The sequence below is a fragment of the Natator depressus genome, chromosome 6 (genome assembly GCF_965152275.1).
Source record: "Natator depressus isolate rNatDep1 chromosome 6, rNatDep2.hap1, whole genome shotgun sequence".
Classification (NCBI taxonomy): domain Eukaryota; kingdom Metazoa; phylum Chordata; order Testudines; family Cheloniidae; genus Natator; species Natator depressus.
The window spans coordinates 110,352,090-110,370,197 of NC_134239.1; the positions used below are offsets into that span (position 1 = coordinate 110,352,090).

Consider the following 18,108-nt stretch of genomic DNA (forward strand, 5'->3'; position numbering starts at 1 on the left):
TCCAGAGGGCGCTTTGCAAACAGGGAGAAAAGCAGGGAAGCTGATTTGGCTAGGAGAGACCGTAAATGGCAGTTAGATTTCCGCTCCCCCTCCACACGATTTGTATGTTTGTGGGTTCGACCATAAGGGTAGAAATAAAAAAGATGAAGTCACAAATGCCTGTTCCTCTTTTTGAAATATATTCGATTATGGCTGTTTTAGGCAAACTAATGTGGCTGTTTTTTAAAAAAAAATTCTTAAAAAGAACCAGTTGGTTGCCAAAATGTTCCACATTCCATCTATTCTGCTGCAGTTCTTTGTAAGCTAATTTAAAGTGGTATGGGAGAAAATTGTGAGCAAACAAAGGAATTGTAGTTGTACTGGAAGGCATGTGATTCAAACAATTTACTATAGATGTGTCTACAGCTGTGTGTGTAGAGGTAGACTGTTGACTTCCTTAGTTTTTAAATGTGTTTTTTAATTGTTCTTTTGTAACTGTTGGTTAAAGCTAGTGGAAAACCCTCCTACTGTCTGGAGGTCTTAACACTTGGAGTTGCCTCTTGCGTTTCTCAAACTTCATTGAATCCTCTGTACCTCTTGGCTTAAAAGAACAAAACAAAACACACGACTTGAAAATAACAATAGTTCATTTCTCAGAACAAACCAGAGAGTAACTCTTGCTGTTAATTCACTTATTAGATCAATCTAAATTCTGAAATATATATTCTTGAGCTTCTCGGTGCAGAGGATGAAGATGTTTTGGGTGCCTTTTTATTTAATGGAATAGGTTGGTTTTTCTCTATTTTTTACACTGTTGCAGTCTCTACAAATCAATTCACTTATGCATTTTTTGTGGATACTCAGGTTGAACATCTTTTTAGTTACAGCATTTCATATAGTTATTTACAGATTTTATTTGTATTGTCTCTCTCTCCTGTCTTCTTCCTGGGTAGACATTTCTCATTGGTTCTTCTGATTGACAGAATAGGATACAAGGTGTCTCTGCTCATGGAAACTCCATTTTTGGGTTGACCACTGGGGGAAGGGCTTATTAGGGAGCAATTGACTCTCTTTTTCATTCTGTAGGTCAAGCACAACATTGCTGTAACATACATGGATCCTACTGGCTTCTAGCCAAGTGTTACAACAATACTTTACGCTTTTCGTTGAACCTTGCAAATCAATTCTCTAGCTTACCTCATTTCTCTACTAGAGTGACTTTTTTCTTACTGCTGTGACTGAACTGAATACATTTAGGATTGTATTTATTTTCTTCTAGTTTTCAGTTAATGTTGTAGATTTACATATGCAGAAGTTATTGCACTCATTACTGACTCATCTTTCTTCCCAGTGGGGTGGGAAGTGTATGACATAGCTGGAAAAATAAATTTAATTTACACAACTTCAGTGGAAGTTCAGCCTGAGTAAACAATGCAGTACTTAGTCCATAATAGCCTGATAGAAAGTAAATAAGCAGACTTTCATTGACTTCAATGGACTTTGAATTGGGCCCTTACTGTGGAACTAATTTTTAGACATAATTAAGAGTTTAGTGTATACTCACATCTACCTTCTACTTAAGTAGATTGGAAAACTAATGCTAAATTTTACCAAACTACCTTGATAGTTTTGCAGTTAACATTGTTCACAAAAATGTATATTTTCTCTTGTGAATGTCCCTATTCAGTTTTTAATTTAATTTTTTTTTTTAAATAATAGTACGCATTCCTAAATAACTGTACTTCTGGAATATAATGCCAGTCAAACTTGACCTTTCAGCAAAAAGTGTTAATTTCAGCTATCTGGAGTCTATCTCTCTTAACCCTAAACAATTGTTTGGCCTAGAAATTCTTATGACTACTACATTCAAACAGCACAGTGTTATAATAATGCACAATGACTGTAGGTTCAGTTTACCAAACATCCTATTTCTAGTAGGGAAGAACAAAGGATTTGTAAAACCTGCTGGTTCTTTGCCCTGGCCTATGCTGGGACTCTAGGTCAGGGGTGGGCAAACTTCGGGGTTGCGAAACTGTATGGAAGGGTGAGCAGGGAAAGCTGTGCCTCCCCAAACAGCCTGGCCCCCACCCCCTATCTGCCCCTCCCACTTCCTGTCCCCGACCACCCCCTCCTGGGACCCTCCGCCCCTAACTGCTCCCCCGGGACCTCACCCCCTATCCAACACCTCCCTGTCCAGAGTGCCCCACCCCCCCATCCACACCTCTGCCCCCTGACAGCCCCCTTGGGACTCCCATGCCTATCCAACCCCCCCCCCCCGCTCCCCATCCCCTGACTGCCCCCCGGGACCCCCCGCACCTTACTATGCTGCTCAGAGCAGCAGGAGCTCGCAGCCCCACCAGAACCAGCCGTGCTGCCCGGCAGGAGCGGCAGGCCAGAGTGCTGGTGTGCGGCGGCATCACGGCGGGGGGACAGCTGGGGAGGGGTTGGGGGCTAGCTTCCCCAGCTGGGAGCTCAGGGGTCGGGCAGGATGGTAGTTTGTCCACCTCTGCTCTAGCTGGTGCATTGGTACAAACCCCTAGTATAAACAGTGTCTCCTTACCCCTGGGTAAACTGTGCCAGTGTAAAACTGTGTGTACACTAAGGATGTACACTAAGGATCTGCACTATTGCATCGGTACTGGAGGCTGAAACCCAGTACAGAACAGATTTTTGCATCATGGCCATGATTTTAGAATAGGGACTGTAAATGCTTTTAGCTACAGTTCGGCATTAAAGTTAAGTGTACCTTTGATATATTTATTATTAATCATGTTCATTACAGAAGTTTGTTTATTATGCTAGTGCCTAAAGACCAACCAAGAAAGGGGCCCTATTGTGCTAGGCACCATAAAAACAGATTTCAGAGTAGCAGCTGCGTTAGTCTATATTTGCAAAAAGAAAAAAAGTACTTGTGGCACCTTGGAGACTAACAAATTTATTGGAGCATAAGCTTTCGTGAGCTGCAGCTCACTTCACCTCACGAAAGCTTATGAAGCTCCAATAAATTTGTTAGTCTCCAAGGTGCCACAAGTACTCCTTTTCTTTTTTCATAAAAACAGAGTAACAGACAGTCCCTGCCCTGAATGCTTACAATCAAAATTAGTATAAGAAGCGGAAGTAGCAGTTCTGTTAGTCCAGTCTGTTTCTTGTGTGTGTATATATAAAAATACTATGCACATGTGTGAGGCAGTTATAGTAAAGAATATTAAACTAGGAAGGCTTTTCAGAACTATGTTCTGCAAAATATAGTGAAGTTGAGCAAGACAGTGACAAGATGTTGATTCAGATTTCGTAATTACATTAGAGCTAGATCAGACCAAAGAGGCAGTGAATACTGTACAACATGAAATCAAAAATTAAGGTTTCCTTAGTTGCTCTCTGGATTTGCAATGACAAACTATCAAACAGAATAAAAACAAAACTACTAAAAAGTGCGCAGAGAACCCCTCACCTTTTGGCTAATCATAGGGTTAGAAGGGACCACTAGGATCCTCTAGTCTAACCTCCTCTAATGGGTTAGAGGTTTTCAGTAGAGCTGGGAAAAATACTAAAACTAGAATATATATTTATGGATTCCTTTTGGAGCCAAAAAATAACTAGATTTCCTTCTGAATTAAAGTGGCCTTCTGGATGATCTTAAATTTTTCTTTAAAATTATAATGGCTAAAATTGAACGTGGCAAGGGCCTGATGACGATCTTTGTGATTCTTGAAAGCCAAGGACATGAGCCTGCAGGTACTTACGCATGTGGAGCAATAGTTCTTACTTTGTAGCTCCTTGAGTTCAGTGGATTGGCTACTGGCAGTATCCCTGCAAATCTGGATATCCACATCCACGGTCCATTTTTGTGGATTGGATATGGATACAAATTTTGTAGCCATACAGGGCTCTAAGGACTAGGTCACATGGACAAAGTTTTGTAGAATCTTTCCTTAAATTAGTACTGGTCCCTTTCTCATCCTACCCACCCATTGGCCCAATGTAAGGTATTGCAACTACATGTTGTTTGGTAAACCAGGTCTTGGTAGCTGGACACAGCATTTGCCTCTTTTGTCTTAAATAGAAAAGTAAGTTTTTAATTGTTCCTAAGTGTGTTATAAATATTTATATATTGATGATAAGTTTTGCTGTTTGGCCTTGAGTTAATGAATACATTGAGAAAAGCTGTCCCTCCCCCACCATTGCCCTCTTTAGTAAATATAAAGAATTGTGAGTCAAACGTTTGACTGCTAGCTGACAGCTCTAGCAAAGAATACTTGTTATCAGTAGGCCAGCATATATTGTGAGTTCTCCATTTGAGAAACTGAGGATTTAAAAAAAGAGAACAAAAAGCTGTGTGTGCTTGTGTGTTTAATGGAAAAACTTAGTGAAAGGGAATGTTTTGTGTCCCAAAGATGAATAGAAATCTATTTTATTTTATGTGGGGGGAGGAGGAGGGGAGTACTAGCAAAAAAACATGCTTGCTACTTGACCCTGATTGCTTTCTGCTTGTTCATCTTGTATGCGCTGAAATATTGTAAATATAAAAAGGAACCTAGTTACTTTTTTTTACCCTTTTGCATGGCTAATCACTCTTAAGTAAGATTGAGGTTTCAGTGACTTTGAAAAGCATTATAGAATTTCTTGACAAGAACAACTTGTTCCGAATCTATAAATACAGAGAAGATAGAAACGATTTTTCCTGTGCAATTCTCCTTCTCATGGCTGTAGTGCAACTAAGTACCTTTCATGTCAGTTATAGCAGTTCAAGTATGAGCCAGTTCTTGTACCTCCAGACTTCTGTTATGTCCAGTCATCTTCAGAGAGAATGCTCTTGTTTTCTTTCCGGTAGAAGTGAACTCCTGACAAATGACTGGTTAATCCAGAGGGTACCCTAATTCAATCAGATCTATGATGGAGATGCTAGGGGGAGGTAGAGAGGGAGAAGCCATCTGTGGATTGCTTACAGGAGAGCTGGCCTTCACCAGTCTCTTGCCTGCTATACTACAAAAATAAATGAATAAAACCAGAGCACTCTTGATCTAGGGAAGTAGTCCTGTTTAGGGACGAATTACAGTAGCACCCTAGAAACATCTGGATCCAGGGACGCAGAAGGTGGGAGAAACGCTTACTGTGAGGAGATGCCATTTGAAATGCTGGAGGTCTGGGAATGCACCCCACTTTGGTCATATAAACACCCAAATGTTTCCTTTGCCTCCTGGATGGCCAGGTCCCTGCTAGTTTGCTGGCAGCTGATTTGATTTCTTTAAAGCTTTGAGAGACTTGGTCAGTGCAATCTTGCCTCAGGGAGACCCAGCTCATACTGCCCGTAATACATTTGGTCCCAGTAACTCTCGGAAGTTGTGGGACCATGTCTAGGCAGGGAGGAAGCTTGGGTGCAGCTCCCTGGCAGTTAGGCATTGGTCGTCCATCTGGAATGAGAGTGAAAAGTATAATGAACTAGATGGTTCACCTTGTTTCTCTTGGTATAGCTTCCCTTGGCATTGCACAGTGAAGTGAGTAGCCCAAAGATGCTGTCTGTCACTTTGTTGTGCAATGCCAAGAGGCCTCTCCAACAGTCTTGTTACTGGAGGTCATGAGGTCCCCTAGTAAAATCAACCTGACTCGTGCAGTATTTGCATATGTCACTGCCTTACCTTTTGATGAGTGTATTAATGGTGGGACTGACTTGATAGTTATGAAAAGTGGATCCTTTGTTCTAACTGGTCTCTGCCACTTAATGAGTTGCTCTTAAAACTTTTGTTTTCAGCCTAGTTTAGTGTTGTGACTTGGCCAAGTGAAAGGCTTAGAGCTCTCTGTGATTAGTTCTTAGCTCAGAAATCTTGCCTCTGATCAAGGGGAACTGTACAATGCACTTACGGTGGGCTCTTGTCCTGTAACATACCTTCAGAGTATAATAACTGGATGTGGTTTGTAAAACACTTCAGCTGCACAGTTGAACTTCTGAATATCCATATTGGTTTCTGAACAGATGCTAGGCAAGTGCAGCTGAGGCAGCTGGTTCTCTGGAAACTTGTTTAATTTAATTTTTTAGTAATGTTCCTTATTTGTGATACTGTGGCATAGGTTTTCATGGTGCTTTACAATTATAAAATAAGAAGAATTCTAAGTGCTGAGCGGCCTGTAATGTAACTTAATTAGAGTGACTGGTTACTTCAGTGGACCTGGAGCAAGGAACCTCCAATTGTGAAAGCAGAACTGGATTTTGACCTCCTTATGAAATCTTTACCAATTTGCACATTTAGTGCTCTTGTACATTTTGAGGTTTTGAGCCTCTCTATACAAATTAACTAAAACAAATGGCAAACTGTGAAAGTCCATGCTCTTAAATATGTTTGTGTGTTGGAAAATATGAAATTGACTTTTGAACTAAAATTTTCTCAAATGATGAACAGGAAATACCTCCTTGCAGTGTAATTTGGACTCTATTTTAAATTTTGAAAATAGCCCTTTTCTTTTTTGTTTTGTTTTTTAACTTTCCTTTTGGAAACTTTCTTCTATTATCTTGAGCCCATAATGCCAGTTGTGCTGAAATGTGACTGATCGCAATGTGATTAACTTCTTTTAGTATGGTAGGTACATTGAGACCAAGCTAGTGTGTCTAACCCGCTCTGCCAAGCATCTTCAAACATTCAGTGCTGCACAGCAGCTAAACTCGTTGAACTCTGCAAAAGGAAGTATTAGTAAATGGAGTTTCTTACATTGATGGGGGAGAGGGAGTGGGAGGCTGCAATGGACTGATAATATCTAATCACAAAGATCCCCTGTTCAGAGGAAGATCTGATGTATACTCGTTTGGTCATGGTGCATTAGGAGCTTCCACGCAGGATGCTACTGGTGTTCTCTTTGTTCTTTCAGTGGGGTGGCAGCAGTGTTGAAAATGAACAGTGTAAGGAAGTGAGTTGGTGTCTGTAGTAGAAGTGCCCCTACCCCAAGCTCCTCCTCAGTATGGAGAGGTTTCACAGACGATATTCTCATAAGAGATCCTCTGTTACTTTCATAGTATAGCTTTCTAATTTAGAATCTAACCACGTGCCACCTGTGGCATCTGTGCAGTTATGCTGTCTATAGGTATCTGGATTATGCCCATTATCGTATGGGTCTGTGTCTGTATACTACAGATTGATATCTGAGTCCATTTGGACTTCACTCTATACTGATTTACAGATTTTTTTTTTTTTTTTAATCTGGATTTAAATATTGGGCATTAAAAAGTTTGTATATGCCCTTAAAACATTGTTCTCTTAGATATTGTATATTTAGTCTGCAAAAACATGGGCCAATGAATAATGTGTAACTATAGCAATTCTGCTTATATTAGCCCAACTATATATTGTTATATAAGTGACTGGCTGGCTTCCTTCCTTGTTAGAAAGAATTAATCATCACAATTTGAAAAAGCATGGACTGTAGACTCTCAACCCGGTGGAGATCCTATAAACAGTGAAAGATTAAGATGGAAATGTTGCTAGAGGGAAATGTTCTCATCTTGGGGGAACAGTCAAGTCAGGATTGGAGGAAAAGTCTGGATTCATAGTTCAAATGTTTATCCGCCTTTTTTTCCTCAAGATGTGAACTGAAATGGGGAATTCCTTCCACTCCCCTGCTTTCTCTTTGGGCCCTCTAGTCTCATTGCCTTTAACGTGAATCAAGAGCACTCTGGCTTGGGCCCTTCATTACAATTTTTGAACTTTTTAAAGAAAAAAAGAATGGAACACTAATAAAGCTGTTAGACCATGCTGTTTCCAAACAACTTGGACAAGTGGCCTTTGCTACATCTTTTCTTTAGGCTGGTAAGGGTTGCATAAGGAGCTCATGGCTGTTTTCAGTCATGCTGCACAACTGTACTGTGAATTCACTTTTAGCTTTAAAAAACAAACAAAAAACACTTTCAGCATTCCTCAGAAGCCAGTGGGCTCAATCGCTTCTCTAGATGACAAACCACTAATATTTTACAGGCTCTAATGCAGGGGTTCTCAAACGGGGGGTCGGAACTCCTCAGGGGGTTGTGAGGTTATTACACAGGGGGTCGCCAGCTGTCAGCCTACACCCCAAACCACACTTCGCCTCCAACATTTATAATGGTGTTAAATATATTAAAAAAAAAATTTAATTTATAAGGGGGGTCAAACTCAGAAGCTTGCTATGTGAAAGGGGTCACTAGTACAAAAGTTTGAGAGCCACTGCTCTAATGGAAGGCTGTTCAGAGCAGTTTTGGGGATGTAGAGGTGGGCTGTAGTGGAAAATGTACCAGACAGCATTCATACCTTCTTGGTACTGTTTTCTGTCTCAGAATCTTAAATATGTCTCTAATGGGACCCCTTTCCCTGATATCTGCAGCTGCCACTGCTCTGTTCATGACAGTAGCCATGGGAACACAAGTAGGATGATATGAGTTTATAACTTCAACTTGTTGCTAGGCAGGCTGCCTCAGTGTTGGTATTAAGTAGTCTTAACAACAACAAAAAAATGTGTTCTGATATTCCACCTCATTGCGTGTGGGAAGAGGACTTTGTTCTTAACTGGCTCTGGATTTTCTTTGTCTGATAGATGGAAAGATAAGGACGGGCACAAAACAGCATCTGGACAGTAGCACGCGTGGTGGCTCTCTGCTTAAGGTTGGGGAAGGGGTTGGTGGGGGAATGGATGGACGTGACCTCAGTTAGTGACCGCGCATGTTAAACTTTTTTAAAACAAAGTACCATATGACGGTGATACATCACATGTGAAACTCAAAACACGCAGTATAAAAGGCATTACTTATGTAGCCTAAGAATTGTAATCAGTGTTAAAAATACATACTACTAAAAACAGCATACACTCTAAACAAAGGTCATTGGCTCCACATATCTAAGGAGTTTAGAAATATCTTTTTTGCTGTGAAAATATAAATTGTGACTCAGGCAAGATAACCCAGTATATTAACTTTAAAGCTGCAAAGGCTTCTAATTAATACTAACAGAGTTCACATAAATGTACCTTACAAAAGTTTGGGTCCAAATATATTTGTATATCCAGTTCTCCTATCGCTGAAATGCAGCATCTCAAACTTAGGATTCAGAATTCTTCAATCAAAAGGTGAGGGAAATTCAGTACCTGAAGTAGTGCAAGGGATTGCTCCCTGTTCCATCTTCAGTGTCTGTCATAAGATCTGAGAAGCACAGAGCACCCATAATTCTGATCAGAGTTAATAGGAGTTGCTGGTACCTCTTAAGCTCAGACCCCAATATTTCTTCTCTCTTTTTCCGCTACTCTACCTTTGTTTCATGTATTGCAGCAATAATCTGTTGCACTCTGGCCACTGGGTGGGTGTGTGTGTGTGTGATGCTCATGATGCAACAACCATCACTCCCATTCTAGTAATCCTTTCCTAGAGGTGTCCCCAACTAACCCCTGGTCATCCCTTTCTTAGCAAAATCCATCCTCTTAGCTAGCTTCACCTCTCACAGCAACTTGTCTGAAAGTTGCTCTTCCAGCTTCTACTTCCTTTGCAGTGGTTCAGCTGTACTTATTTGCACATGACCTGTAACTCCCTACTGTCCGAAAACTGGGTGCCTGGTTTACCTCAAGTACTCCTGTAATCAGCCCCCCCGCCGAAGAATTGCCATGCTTGTAGCATGTGCTGGCCGTTCTTCTGATTGCTGCTGGTAATACATCCTCCTCCATTATGTCTCTAGGTCTTCTAGCTATTCTGTGATCTTGTTCTCCTTACCCCAACCTTAGGACTTGTGTTTTCTAGCCTATTTCCTGTACTTTTCAGTCTTCCTGTCCCTCACTGTGTTTTCTGCCTTCTTTCTCCCCTCCCCCATCCCATGGGAACTTCATCTCTGCACCTAATCTATTCCACAACTATTTTTAAAATCCCTCTCGTGACCTCTTTCTTCTGGTTGATGACTCAGAGCCCTCTGTTTAGGGAAATAAAAATAAAACAAAAACTAGCAGAACTTTGTTTGTATTATCACAGTGCCTGGAAATCCCCGTCATGGACCTGATGTTAGGTGCCATACAAACACAGAATAGAAAGATGGTCCCTACCCCAAAGTATCTACAATCTAAGTAGATGCTTATCGATTACTCCTGTTCTTTCCCCTCGCCTTTGTCTGAGCACCTCCCAGGTACTTCAGTAGTAATATCGATGTGCCTTCCCAGACTGTACAGGAAATAGTTTATCAATTTTTTTAAACAGGATTTTTTTGGGGCGGGAGAGGAAGGGGGGATGGACAAAAACACACCTTGTGGGAGAAGCCAAGTCACAGAAATGGGTTCTGAGCATGGTTAGGTCTGTGGATGTTTAACAGGAACTGGACCTATGCTGTAGAAATTACCCCCTCTCCCCCGGCACTACATTCCCTCTCCTGGTCTGTAGCTTCACTCTTCCGGTGGTTTGTAGCTGCCACGAAGGCCATGGCTGTGGGGAAAGAGTTGATCTCTTGGGTAGCTAGGGGCACTCCCATGGAGCGCTCAGAGTATCAGGGCAGAGACCCTGAAGTGGATTCTATCCAACAGCCGAAGTCGCGGTGATTTCATGCAATTGCGACTAGATGTTTGTTTCATCATTCTCATTCTGATAAGGCCCTGCCAAGAGATGCCCCAGTTACCGGATTGCACCCCATTCTGGCCATTTGAAGACTGATGTGTGTGTTTGTCCCCATGGCAATTTGGGAATCCAGTAGTATTAAGTCCAGTGGACCCCAAGGCTGCAGATAGCCGTGATAGATGGAGATGTTGATGAGCAGACCAACTCTTTTTGAAGCACCTTTTCTCCAGCATTGCCTCAGTCTTGGATAGGTTCAGCTTCATCCATTAGCAGCATGTAGCTCCATTCTCCCACCAGCTTCCCTCGGCATTATATAGATATTGAATAATATGGAGGAGAGATCCTGCAGGTGAGAACTTTGGAGGTGTAGGAACAGTTATCAGAATAACCCTCTGAAGTCAAGGGGGGAGACGTTTAGTTGATTACATGGCAACTACTTTAGTGGATTTCATTCTTCATATATTCACCCTGAGAAACTCAAGTGTGTGTACCTCTTGAGAAGCAGTCAACCTGTTACTCCTAACTTTGTGCAGTAATTAAGATAATTGAGGGGACTATAAGATCCCTCCTTCCTCCCCACCCGCCCCCCAAAAGTTTCCTGTTTGCTCTGGTTTGAATTTTGAGCAACTCTTTCTTTCAAAAACTCTCCCTAACCTGTTAGACATAGATTCTTTAAAGTGCAAGCAAATGCCATCCAGCACCCCATCCAATGTTCTTTATGTCACCAAGCCTGTTTTGTCTTACAGTTGCAGTTTCAGGTGAAAAATGACTTGTGTCAACTTCCACCAGAACAAATGCCACTAAGGCTGTAATGTAAAAATGCTGCGGTGTTGAGTGTTGGCTATTTGGTCACTCTGGTACAGCCAGGCAGCACTCTATAACAGTGGCTCTCAACCTTTCCAGACTATGTGGACCCCTTTCTGCAGTCTAATTTGTTTTGCCTACCCCAAATTTCACCTCACTTAAAAACTACTTGCTCGCAAAACCAGCCATAAAAATACAAGTGTCACAGCACACTAAAACTGAAAAATTGCTTGCTGTCTCATTTTGTCTGTATGAAACTTTAGATTGTACGGTCTTTGCTAGTGTTTTTTATGTAGCCTGTTGTAAAACTGGGCAAATGCTAGATGAGTTGATCTACCCTCTGGACGACCTCTGCATATCCCCAGGGGTACGTTTACCCCTGGCTGAGAACCACGGCTCTATAATATTCAGGTTCTCATCCAGGAGCAAAGATGGACAGTTAGCGAACTTGTTTTACCTTTATAGGCATATTAGAAAAAGTATGGTTTATGCTGATGTGAAAGGATGGACATAAATGATTATAAAGCTCATTTTAATATGTCCTCTAAACCAGAGATTCATAGGCTTCAAGGCCAGAAGGGACCATTCTGATCGTCTAGTCTGACCTGTATAACACAGGACAGAGCACTTCACAAAAATAATTCTGAGAGCAGATCTTCTAGAAAAATATCAAACTTGATTTAAAAATTCAGTGATGGCGAATCCCCTATCATCCTTGCTAAACTTTTCCAATGGTTAATTACTTTCACCATTAAAATGTGCACCTTATTTCCAGTCTCAATTTGTCTAGCTTCAACTTCAAGCCATTGGATCATGCTATACCTTTCTCTGCTAGACTGAAGGCCCCATTATTAAATATTTGTTCCCCAGATAGACAATTATAGACTGCAATCATGCCACCCCTTAACTTTCTGTTTGTTGATCTAAATAAATTGGAACTCCTTGAGTCTCTGATTGTAAGACAGGTTTCCTAATACTCTAATCATTTTTGTAGTTCTTTGCTGAACCCTCTCCAACTTCACAATTTAAATAGAATGTTGATAACACCAGAACTGGACACAATATTCTAACAGTGGTCGTACCAGTGCCAATTACATTGGTAAAATAACCTCTCTACTCCTACTCGAGATTCCCCTGCTTGTGCATCCCAAGATCATATTAACTCTTTGGCCACAGCATCGCAATGGGAGCTCATGTCTAACTGATTATCCACCACGACTCCCAAATCTTTTTCACTATCTACTTCCCAGGATAGTCCTCCATTCTGTAAGTGTTACTTGCAGTCTTTGTTCCCAGATGTACACATCTACGTTTAACCGTATTAAAATGCATATTGTTTGCTTGCGCCCAGCTCACCAAGTGATCCATGCCACTTTGTGTCAGCAACCTCTCCTCTTTGTTATTTACCACTCCTCCTATTTGTGTGTCTTCTGAAAATGTTATCAGTGATCTTATGTCTTCTTCCAGGTCATTGATTAAAACTGTGAAATGACATAGGGCCAAGAATGGATCCCTGCAGGATCCCATTGGAAACAGACTTGCTCGATGATGATTCTTCATTTACAATTACATTTTGAGACCTATTTGTTAGCTAGCTTTTTATCTATTTAATGTGTGCTATACTGATTTTATGTCTTTCTAGTTTTTAATCAAAATATTGTGCGGTACCAAGTCAAACTATATTACATCAAAATTTTATCAACAAAACTTGCAATCTCATCAAAAAAAGATATCCGGGTAGTTTGACAAGATCTGTTTTCCATAAATCCACAGTGATTTGCATTAGTTAAATTACTCTCCTTTAATTCCTTATTAATTGAGTCCCTTAGTAACAGCTCCATTATCTTGCCTGGGATTGATGTCAAGCTGACAGGCCTATAATTACCTGGGTAATCCCATTTATTCTTTTTAAAAAGTAGCAGAACAACATTAGCTTTAGTTCAGTGTTATGGAACTTCCCCAGTGCTCCAAGACTTATTGAAAATCAACATTAACAGTCCAGCGAGATTCTGAGCCAGCTCCTTTAAAACTCTTGAAGGCAAGTTATCTGGACCTGCTGATTTTTAAAAATGTTTAACTTTAGTAGGTTTAGTTACTTTTAGTAACTAAACTTTTAGTTAGTAACTTTTTTTTTTTTAACATTCTCCAGAGATACTAGGGGTTCAACAGTCAAAGATACATTAATACATTTGCAACTTGTGCCTTGTCTAAGTTATTGCAAGGTAGTGTGGGAGTGTATTCAATCAAAACCCTCTCACCCTAACAAAAAAAATCTTTAGAAGTAGGGATAGCAGTTTTTTTTTTAAAATAATGTCAACAGACAATATTGATGTTTTAGTTTTTAAGCATATTTAGATCTAAATTTTTGCAGAGGCAGTAAATTATGGGGTGGGGGGTTGAGCCAATAATTGTTTAATGACAGTTGAGATTCAGAAGGTTAAAGCTTTTTATAACAATTAAAACAAAAATTTAAAACATCACATGTCCAAGTACACAAAGTGAGGATCCTTAAAGTCTAAAAGTTGTCAAGCAGCATTTTTCTTACTTTGCCTATCTGTAAATTTTGATTATTGGTGATGGGAATAGTTTTTTCCTTGCTTTGTGTGTATAGTGAAATCAACATTTAGTGATAAAAATCTAATCCTTCCAAGTTTATTTAGGGGTAGTAAAAATATCCTCCTGTTGCAGCCAGGGAATTGGGATCTGCTAGAATCTTTGCCGTTTTGAAACTCCCTGAGAACTCTTTACACCCCCTCATCAAGACCTTGTGTTTAGACTACTGGGGCCTGCATGATCACAACCAGACATCCTTGTCCTGCACCCAGATGTCTCCCGCTAAACATTGACTGACTAGATTATGTGGAATGCTGCTTTATCTGATTATCTCGTACTCAGCGGCTTCAGTAGGAATTGTTGCTGCTTTGCCTGGAGCAAGCCTCTAGAAAAAGCACTGGGTCATCTTTGTCTAGGGGCAGAACTAGGAGGCTGTCAGATGAAGTAGCATCGTTTGCGAACCTGTTTTCAATGGCTGTTGGGGGAGTCTGCAAGGTCATCACACAAGAACACAGGGTTTGAATATGGTGGCTATTGATAATTTATGTATAGGACTTACAGCTGTTGCCAGCCCAGAACTTGATTGTCTCCGGTGGATGTTAGTTGAAGAGGGTGGTTTTTATTCTTGTCTTTGACAGTTGGTTTTATTCTTTCCTGATGTATTTTCAAATGGCTGTTCTTTACTTTAGACGGTCATGTTGCTATAACCAGGGCTAGGAAAATCTACTTGACAGTTAAAAGCCACAGTAGAAAGCATCTGTGCTGTTGTACACCCTGCAACTTAAAGGGATAGAACAGTTGGGTGCTGCTCATGCTGTACTGGTTGCACCAGTGGGGGAGAGTGGCTTTGTATCATTGCTATCATACTTTACCCTCAATATTCAGGCTGCTGCAAGAGGATGTTACTGCTACTCAAATCCCAGTGAATAACTTCTGCCCTTCCCCCAGCAAAGTTAAACTGACTTGATTTTCTGTCTTTTGCTGCTTCTCCCAGGGGTCTGAATATCAGCAGTGGGGAAAAAATAACTAGTCAGTCTTGGCTATGTTTCAGCTTTGTAAAACTGAGTGACAACAGAGGCACTGGAGCTGTTGTCAGACTTAGGAAGACAGCACTATTTATTCTTTCAGATTTGGCAGGCCATCTCTGCAAACATGAGGGCTGGAAATTGAAGCTGGTCAAAATATTCTCTCTATATAGGCAAAATGACTTACTACTTCTAGTATTTCTCCTTCCACTCTGGTGGTTGATTTTTTGGGACGTTGATAGCCATATATTTTGTGTCTCGGTTGTTGATAAGCCAAATTGTTTTGGGTCTTTTCTTCCGTTAAATGATGTGTTGAACTAAGGAGGACAATGTCATGAGCAAAAATAAGATCATTCGATTGTACATTATCGTTTGTCCATAAACACTTGTTTGGCAAAACTTTTGCATTTTTCTTAAAACTATAACAGAGTGGGGCTTTTTAAAAGGCAACCCATAAAACCAAAACAAGACCTTAAGCGTCCCTACACTGTTCAGGTAACTCTGTTTCTGTGCGAGATAAGCATTTTTCTCTAGCCAGGAGTTATGTATAGATGGCATCTGCCAGGAGAGCTTGCAGTCTTGATTAGATGTACGGTGCCTAGTACGATTGGATTATTGTTTTGGGGTGGGGGGGGGGAGGAAAGGCAGAGGGCATGATCAAGGTCTCTAGGCAATACCATTCTAGAAATAGTGTTAAACTTTTTATTAATTATCAATATAATAAATTACCAATACCATAAATACTAAATGTGTTATATATATATATTTTAAAAAAACCTCCTCTGTTCAGATCCTTACTGTGTCTCTAGCTTTAGACAGCAGTCAGTACTGGCTAGAAACTGAGTATCAAAATCCTGTTTTATTAACCAAAATGGCCACTGGAGCGCTATGATCATAGGGCGATCAAGTGTTTAAGTAGCTTTGAAATTTTGTTGTGTGATTGTATAGAGAGAGCTGGGGGGTGAGGCAGAATTGCTTCTAGGCTTTATGCAAATTGCAGTCATTCTGTTGCTCAGTTTTCAACAACTTTTGAGTGTTCTGAAGATGCTACAGAGACTTTTAAAGAAGCAATTTTTTAAAAAAAAGTCTGAAATCTCAATTTGGCGTCCTCATTACTGTATTAGAGTTAAGAGCTGGCAGCTAAACTCTGTTGCTTTGCTGAGACTAAGATTAAATGACCCTCTGGATGCCATAAATGTTAAACAAAGAAGCAGGAATAACAGCCAGGCTGCTCTTTCTCTTCCTGCTTTGCCATATTTTGGCAAGGCTTTGTAGGCCAGAAGGGAAAGGCGTTGCAAGGGGGGAGAGGCCAGTGACCGTGCAGAAATGAGGCATGTTCCAAAGGTGAGTGACACTGGAGAATTAAAATGCCAGAAGAGAGGAAATAGGAAATCATATAAGCAAATGAAAGGACAAAAGCAACTGCAAATGGAAAATGCATTCTTAAAATCTATCCTCTTTACCATTTGCTTCTAATGGTATTCAGCTCCTCTTTCCCTTTAACACTTTCGTATTCACTTGTCTTGTTCCAGGTATTCTGAAAGAGTACAGGGATTGCACTCCATTGAAATGGCAATACAGATCCATCTTTATTTTTGACTTGGAGAGCAGGGTCCCTCAGTGAATTTGTGATGGGAACTTATTACTTTTTTTTTTTTTTAATTAATACAGTCTGGGGGGAAAGTCTCAACATGGCAAGAATCTTTTTAAGGTTTGGAGCGCATTTTGAACCCTAGTGCTACCTTTGAAAGCCTAGATTATGAAATAGTAAACTCAAATCTTTTCCGGTCTATAAACCAAAACAAAACAAACTCATATTATCAGAATCTTTCATATTACGGTGTCCTAGTTCTTGCTTTCACAAATGCATTCTAAATCCCATTTTCCTCGGGGTTCTCTATGTTTGGTTTCCATCTTCACAAAAGATAAGGGTTGAGGAGATGGTTCCTCTTAAGACTAATTGGTGCAATCCCCCTTCCACTGGTGTTTTTGGATCCAAACCTTAGACCTGTGAATGTTGGCTAGGGCTTGGCACCATGTCTGGGTGCTTCAGACACTTTAATTTAGCAAACTGCCAGTGAAGCACGGTCTAATGGTTTGAGCACAGGGGCTGGAGACTGAGTTTGCAAGTGCTAATCCCAGCACTCTTTCTGACTCTCTGGCCTTGTGCAAGTTGCAACCTTTTTGTCACAATTCATCATCAAACATGCGTTGTCTACTAAGGACTGTTGCACCAGCCAGAGTGATCTCAGTTGATGGCACTTCCCCAGGCATTGTGTAGAGTGGTCACAATTGCCCCATCTTAATAAGAGAGGGATAGCTCAGTGGTTTGAGCATTGGCCTGCTAAACCCAGGGTTGAGAGTTCAATCCTTGAGGGGGCCATTTGGGATCTGGGGCAAAAATTGGGGATTGGTCCTGCTTTGAGCAGGGGGTTGGACTAGATGACCTCCTGAGGTCCCTTCCAACCCTGATATTCTGATTCTATTAATCTTTAACCCGTCCAGTGTTGCACAGCTGCTGTGAAGTTTAAATAGGCCTGTGGTGTCTTGGACATAAACATCACTATAGAAATGCTTAGAGATACAATATTTCTTCTTCTTTTGGGGGGAGGGAGGAGCATAAGAGACTGTGTCCCACCAGTAAGATCTGGAAGGATTTGGGGATTCTTGACAAGATGCTCTTCCCAAAATCACTTTTTTGGGGGGAGGGGGGTGGGAGGTCAGGTGGGGGATGATGGGAGGGCAGTCTCCAGCTTTCCTACTGGCCTAGTAGGTGACTAACAGATCTGAAGCCGTCTGTCTGGCATCTGTAGAGCTCTCTCCATCTTAGAGTCTCCTGATTGTGCGGGTTAGCAGCTGCCTGTTACTCGTCCATCCAGTAGCCAGGAGGTTGTGACTTTGTCCATCCTGGGCATTTGGCCTGGTTACAGCCATAGGCGGTTTGCTTGTGTTATAGCTGCACCAGTGGAAATCTCTAGTGTAAACAGGGCCAACCTGTTTAAGCTGCTATTTGCATGATAGAATGAGGCAGCTTACTCTAGCGTCTAGCAGAGGAACACTCCACTGAAGCAAATAAATTTCTCCACATTAGGGTTTTGCACTGGTGCAGCCACCAGTGGCTGGCTAATGATGAGTGTGACCAGGGCAAATACAGGTGTTTCTACCTTTTCCCCAGCCTGCCTTTCTTCCAGCCCGCACCCACGTTTCTGG

The 18,108-nt window shown here is 41.1% G+C and overlaps 1 protein-coding gene across 2 annotated transcripts in view; it reads left to right on the forward strand.

Annotated features, from left to right (window-relative positions):
* The window catches only part of RCOR1 (REST corepressor 1), a 125,661-nt gene that overhangs the window by 1,187 nt on the left and 106,366 nt on the right, over nucleotides 1-18,108 (forward strand). The window lies entirely within an intron of this gene.